The 7,737-nt window shown below is 34.6% G+C and overlaps 1 non-coding gene across 1 annotated transcript; it reads right to left on the reverse strand.

The window, feature by feature from the left end:
- Positions 1 to 2,150: 2,150 nt before the first annotated feature.
- TRNAF-GAA lies at positions 2,151 to 2,223 on the reverse strand. The gene has a single exon. It is a non-coding gene; the product is annotated as a tRNA-Phe (tRNA).
- Positions 2,224 to 7,737: the final 5,514 nt, after the last annotated feature.

The following is a 7,737-nucleotide window of genomic DNA, read 5'->3' on the forward strand; positions in this document are numbered from 1 at the left end:
AAAAAAAAATAGTGCCGGTGATTTAATCTCGATCCCTTTAAATCTCCACAGAAGACCAAGTCAATTTGAGCATTACAAACTTCATGAAATTAATTATAAATAAAGTTTTCTAACCACTCATGAAATGATGCTTGCAACTTCATCCGCTACTTCAACCGTGCAAATATTTACTTATGAAATGACGGTTGAACCTAGCCTATCCAATTTTGTAGATGAAGTATGAATGCTTGTTGAATGTTCTTGGCCTTGGGTTGTGTAATAGGTCCAGTTGAAACACCGTGATTCTTATCATCATCCCCCTCTTCAAGAGGATTCGTCCTCGAATCTGAAAAATCATCACCTACATCAAAAGAACTCAACTCAGTAACATTGAAAGTAGAATGTACACCATGATTTTTATCATCATCCCCCTCTTCAGGATTCGTCCTCGAATCAGAAAAATCATCACCTACATCAAAGGGACTCAACTTAGCAACATTGAAAGTATAATGTATTGTCAATTGTATGGGAAGATCAATTTTATTGTTCCATGCAATCAAATGAGTCATTTTACTAAATGTCTTACGGAGCATTTATAGTCAAATAAAGAATTAGGAATCCACGCTATCTTTAGATCTACAGACTCACTCGCAATTGAATTGAGCTATCTATGGTTAACATTATAATGAAAGTTCATCAGTAAAATTATTCATTGAAACTTTAAAAAGAAATAATCTCTAAATTTAGATAAGATAGTAAGTTATACTAAGTGAATCAGGTGTGGTGAAGGTCGAACAAACACGTGACCTTCAAATCTTCAATATTACGCTCTCCCAACTAAGTTATCCCTGTTAACATTGAAAATGAAAATTTGGAAATTTTAAAAAGAAATAATCACTAAATTTAGATTATATACTAATTTTAAAAAGAAATAATCACTAATTTTAGATTGAATATTCGAGTTATGCAAGTTAGTCAACTTGAATTAGGTGTGGTGAACGTGGATCAAACACGTGACTTTTAGATCTTCACTGGTGCTTTCCAAACTGAGCTATCCTGCTAACATTAAAAATAAAAATTCATCGGTAATTTTAGATTGAATATTCGAGTTATGCAACTTAGTCAACTTGAATCTCCCGCTAACATTAAAAATAAAAATTCATTAGTAAAAGTCAAGTAATTTTAAAAAGAAATAATCACTAATTTTAGAGTGAATATTCATGTTATGTAAGTTAGTCAACTTGAATCTACAGCTATCACTACTTCATTGAGATTTTAAAAAATTGAATAGTCAGGAGTCGAGTTATGTGACTTGAATCAGGTGCGGTGAACGTGGATCGAACACGTGACGTTCAGATTTTTCAGTCTGACGCTCTCAAAACTGAGTTATCCTCAATAATATTTGAAAAAAAAAAATCATAAGTAATGGTATTTTGGCTAATTCATTATATTTTAAAAAGAAATAATCACTAATTTTAGATTGAATAAAGTTATGCAACTTAATAGACTTATGCAACATAAACCAAGTGCGGTGAACATGGATTAAACATGTAACCTTGAGATATTCATTCCCAACTGAGCTATCCCCGCGAACATTAAAAATCAAAATTCATGTGTAAGGGTATTTCCGCTAATTCATTATTCATTGAAATTTTAAAAAATAAATGATAACTAATTTTTTATTGAATATTTAGCTTATGTAAATGGAAACTGGTGCGGTGAACGTGAAGATTAAACACGTGACCTTCAAATCTTTAGTTTGACACTCTCCCAACTGAGCTATCCCCGCTAAGATTAAAAATAAAAATTCATAAGTAAAACTATTTCCACTAATTCATTATATTTTAAGAAGAATTTATAATCAACTAAACTATAAGATATAATGAATGTCGATCAAACACAAGACCTTCCAATATTCAGTCTGATGCTCTCCCAACTAAGCCATTCCAGATAACATAAAAAAAATGAATAATCACATGTTTTAGATTGAATAGTCAAGTTGTGCAACTTAGTGCTAGATCTTCCTCTAATTCATTGAGATTGAGATACCTTTAAATCTTCAATATGATGCTCTCCTCCCTAATACTCTAATTCATTGAGTATGAGATTTTAAAAAGAAATAATCGCTAATGACACTAATTTTAGAGTCAAATTATGCAACTTAAACAAAGTGCGGTGAACATGGATCAAACACGTGACCTTCAGATCTTCAGTCTGACGCTCTCCCAACTGAGCTATCCCCGCAATCATTAGAAATAAACATTCATCAGTATAGGTATTTTAGCTGATTCATTGAGATTTTAAAAAGAAATAATGACTAATTTTCTATTGAATAGTCAGGTTATGCGCAATAGGTGTGGTTAACATGGAGATCGAACACGTGACCTTCAAATATTAAATTTGACTCTCTCCAAACTAAGTTATCCCTGCTAACATTAAAAATGAAAATTTTTAAGTAAAAGTATTTACGCTAATTAATTGAAATTTTAGGAAGAAATAATCACTAGTTTTAAATTGAATAGTCAAATTATGCAAGATTGAACACGAGACCTTTAGATCTTCAATCTAATGCTCTCTCAACTGAGCTATCCACACTAACATTAAAAATGAAAATTCATCAGTAAAGGTATTTTCGCTAATTCATTTTAATTTTAAATAGAAATAATCACTAATTTTTAATAAGATATTCAAGTTATCCAACTTGTATAAGGTGCGGTGAACTAGAACACGTTAGGTATTTTCGATAATTCATTGAGATTTCAGAAAGGAATAATGACTAATTTTAGATTGAATAGCGGGTTATGCAACTAGAATCAGGTGCGGTGAACGTGGATAACAAACACGTGACCTTCAAATCTTCAGTCTGATGCTCTCCCAACAGAGCTATCCCCGCTAATATTAAAAATGAAAATTCATAAGTAAAGGTACTTCCGCTAATTCATTATATTTAAAAAAGAAATAATCACTAATTTTAGATTGAATAAGCAAGTTGTGTTTTTAGTTTGTATAGTCAGGTAATAAACTTGTATTAGGTGCGTTGAACGTGGATAAAACACGTGTGACCTTCAAATCTTCCGTCTAACAATCTCCCAACTGAGCTACTCTTGCTAACATTAAAAATGAATATTCATCAGTAAAGGTATTGGGTACGCTTCTGGAAATTCAACAAAAGGCAATAGTATTAGACCGAGATGCCAGATTTAAATCTCGCTTCTGAAAAATTCAACAAAAGGCATTGGGTACGCAGTTATAGTACGACATTCCACCCATAAACAGATGGTCAAACAGAAATGCTCAAGCAAATATTGGAAGAAATGTTGAGGGCATATGTGATCGATTTAGCAGGAAGCTGGGATAAGTACCTACCCCTTATGAAATTCTCTTATAATAATAGTTGCCAAGCAACCATAAAAATGACCACATATGAGGTTCTCTACGGACGAAGATTTTGATCCCCTATCTTTTGGGAAGAAGGGGGGCAAACGAGAACTATTGGACCAGAGCTATGCAAATTACCAACGCCGCAGTCTAGAAGATTAAAGCTAGGATACAAACCGCACAAAGCCGAGAGAAAAGCTATGCAGATCTAAGGCGCAAGGACATGGAATTGTTGGTAGGGGATCATATATTCCTAAAGGTAGCACCCCATGAGAGGGGTGCTCAGGTAGGGTAAAGAGGGGAAGCTAAGCCCTAGGTTTATCCATCCCTTTGAGATATTAGAAAGGATTGGATCTAGAATCGGGCAATGCCCAAATTTGTCTGTAGTACGTAATATCTTTCATGTATCCATACTACGGAAGTATACCCTAGATCCTTCGCACGTACTGGCTCATGAAACTCTCTTCTTGAGAGATGACCTAACGTATAAAGAAGACACGATTCAAATAATAGACAAGAAAGTCAAAAGATTGAGAAACAAGGAAATCGCTCTTGTTAAGGTCCTATGGAAGAATCATAGAGTAGAAGAAGCCACTTGGGAAACAGAAGGCAAATAAGAACCTTGTACCCTGGCCTATTTTAGAATAAGCACTTTCGATGACCGAAAGTTTTCAAAGGAGAGGAGAATTTGCAACACTCAAGGTCTCCAATAAGAGACCGTGTATAATCCCTACTAAGTTGTATCTAGAAGCAAAGAACAAGTAGAATTGAAAAAACATTGAGAAGATGATACTTTTTCTAATTTTTATAAACTTCCCGAATCATTAAATTTTTTATAGAATAATAATTACAAGGGGCTTAAAAAAGAAAGGCTCCGATCGGAGAAGACATTTCTGGCAGAAGATTCAAAAAAATCAAGAATGAAATTATAGAAATTCTAGATGTTTCAATGGTAGTGGAAAATCCGTCTATAAATTATGAATTAGGGTAGACTATTAGGGGCAAGAAGCAAGCTTAATCGAGTACCCAATCGAGAGATACAAGTTTTTTGTTTTGGGGTATCGTGTTCATGGGTTTACCTCGAATTCGAGAACTAGTCCACTGTTCATTTCCAAACTTGTTCCTGCACCATCTAAATAAGTTTACCCATAAGTTTGGTGAAGGAAAGAGGTCCTCAAAGTGCTAGTAGGTTTTCCCACGAATCAGTCCATGTTAGGTTACCCTCTAATGTTTTCCTAAGCTAAAACCTCAACTCTTAAAGCCTAACCCAAGACATTATGTATAAACCTAAGTTCATCAATAATCCATGTACCAAGTACATAGAACTATGTGAATAACGTGCTAAATAAGTTGCTAGGATCCATACCCATAAGTAACCATTATTTGCCCATAAGTTCTTCTTTTGAGTCTGCTTCTTATTTTGTGTTTGTAACGATTATGTATATGTAACACCCCAAACATGAAGAAAATTAGCTCCCATAAAAATAAGCCACTCATGAAAGACCCAAAGGACAGAAAGGAAAAAAATTAAAGTTTTAAGCGAGAACAAGGGACTTAGTCAATTGAGTACCCTAACAAGTGATTTCAAGGATTGGAAAGGAAAAAGTAAATGAAAAGGGCAAAAAAGTCATTTTATCAATTATAAAAAATCTTTCTCGATTTGTAATTCCTTATGTAGAAGGAATCTCAAGATTCAAAAATAAGGGGGAAATGAACAAAAAACAATGAGGAATTTGTAGAAATATTATGGATTTTTCGAGAAAAATAATAATAAAATATTCGAAATGTGGAAATTACCAAAATACCCCTGAAAGAATGGATAATTAGAGAAATGCCACTCCTATTAGAATCAGAGCATCTACCGTGACCATCCGAGCAAAATCCTTCAAACTCAAATCTCAACCGTTGGATCTCCTCCAAAATTTGATATGATCTCAATGAACACGCACGGATCATCACATCCAACGACTAGTATTCAAAGCCAAGGTCGATAAGGCTATGATCGGAGTTGATATCTCCGAAAAATTATCCAGAAAGTTCAATCTCTAAATAACGAAGATTTTAGAGCTCTCAATGTCGGTTTAAGCTCCTCCGATAAAGTCTGAAGTAGGAGAACCAATACGAAATAAGAATCGAGAAAGGTTGATCCCCCAATCGAATGCAATAAGCGTTTAGATTATGGGTCTCCTACTCTAAGATTTCTTCCAAATTCAAGAGCAATCCTCCACCATTTCTCTTCGAACATCTAAATAACGAAGATTCTGGAGCTCTCAATTTTGGTTTAAGCATCTCCTATAAAGACTGAAGTAGGAGCAACAATACGGAATAAGAATCGAGAAAGGTCGATCCCCCAATCGAAGGCAATGAGCGTTTAGATTATGGGTCTCCTACTCTCAGATTTCTTCCAAATTCGAGAGCAATCCTCCACCATTTCTCTTCAAACTTATTCCTACAGTTTCTCAACAAGATTACCCACAAGTTCTATGAAGGAATAGAGTGCTGAAAGTGCCCAGAAACCATTCCTTCAATTCAATCCGCAATTGAAGAACTTCAAGAAAAACTTAAAAATCCAATTCGAGGATAAATGATGACTCGTCGAGCAAGAATGATTCCAATCAGTTTCTGCACCTCCAAGGAATGCTTCCATAGAAGACCACGAAGAAAAATAACCTCGAGAGCGTGCCGAATTGAAGGAAATAGGTTTCGAAATTAAATTGGGGATAAGAGTCGAATTCCTATCTACGATCTCTTTTCCTTCAAATTAAGGATTCCTCTAGCTTCAGAGGAAGAAGTTGAGTAAACTTGATGAAGGAATCGAGAGCTGAAACGTCGTAGAACAAGCTACCCAAGAGATCGAAAATCTGGCGTTTTGAGTGAGTTGCATACTGAGTACGATTTCTAGAAATTAAGGTCCTAGACTCAAAGACATTCCTCTAAACCAATTCCTTTAGCCTGAAGAAAGGATATGAAAGAGGTTCAATAAAGAAATAGGGCCTTGAAACCCCTAGAATCGGCTACCAAATAGAAAAATCCTTTGTTTTTTCTCCAGCGATAAATCAGATTTTGGATGAACTTTGGAAGCGAATATCTTAGGCTACGATCTACGAGAAGGTATCAAATCAATCCCTAACCCTTCCTTGTAACACTCATCTTTAAGTTTCACGAAGAAATCAAGGAGAGAAATGCTGTAAATGTGGCTGTACAGGCCGAGTTTCAGATGGCGGCGATGTGAAAAATGCGCATCTTCTTCCTGTTTAGAGGAAGAAAACGATGATATGGCCAGTTCAACTAAACTATCCAAGTCAACTCAAAATTTGACCTTTTCTTGGGTTTTCTCAATTTTAACCCTATTCCAGACCGATTCTCATAAAAACATTATGGTTTCATAAACTAGACACAATAAGGAGTACGTGGAAGGAAATTTGAAGTAATTCAGATACTGGAAGCTCAAGAATAGAGGTCCCAAATGTCAGCGACGAGGCAAGTAGCCACCTTAGACTCTTTGTTAAGAAATACTTGTAGAAATCGCTTGGATTTTCATATGAACCCTAAACCAAGTATGAATTAAGGATATATGAAAAAAAAAAACCCAAAGAACCCTGAGTTAAGACCCTGAACCGATCAAATAGCTCGAGATTTAAGTAATGTTAAAATAACTCACTATATGAGCTCCTCTGCCCATCAAATTTTAATACTGAGCATATTATAGTATATTGAGGTTGGATATGAAATTTGGTGGTCATTGGATAAGGATAAGTAGGTAAACCAATAAACGGTGTAAAATGACCATAATGCCCCTAAAGAAATTTACCTTCAACTCATGACCTAGATGACCTTCAAATGCTATGAAATTCATCAGTAGATCTTATTTTATAAAATCTTATATGAATCCTTTAGGATTGGTGGTTTATAGAAAAGTACTCTAATTTTATCCCAAGAGGTTATATAAGGTAATGAAGTTTGGGAGTTATTGGAAAACTTTAGTTAGCGAAACCAAGACATGGGAGAAAATGCTATCCATATGACTTTTGCCATGAAGCACGATGTTTATAAATTTTGTAGTCATTGTTGCCAATGTTTGCTGCAAACAAAAAAAAAATAGGGATGTTAAATTTTTAAGTCACTTTTGGAAAGTATGGTAGATAAATTGGGTACTAAATTATTGTTTTCAACTGCATGTCATCTGAGGTGGTTATTGGTTAGAGCTATTATTTATAAGAATTTTAAGTCATAAATTGGGTAACAAATTATTGTTTTCAACTGCATGTCATCTTTAGATTAATGAGCTTGTTAATAGAACATTAGGAGCATTGCTGAGGGCTATTATTTGTAAGAATATTAAGTCTTGGGACGAATGTATGCCACTCATTGTTCTCTTTT

This window comes from Cucurbita maxima, unplaced genomic scaffold (genome assembly GCF_002738345.1).
Source record: "Cucurbita maxima cultivar Rimu unplaced genomic scaffold, Cmax_1.0 Cma_Scf00262, whole genome shotgun sequence".
Lineage (NCBI taxonomy): Eukaryota > Viridiplantae > Streptophyta > Magnoliopsida > Cucurbitales > Cucurbitaceae > Cucurbita > Cucurbita maxima.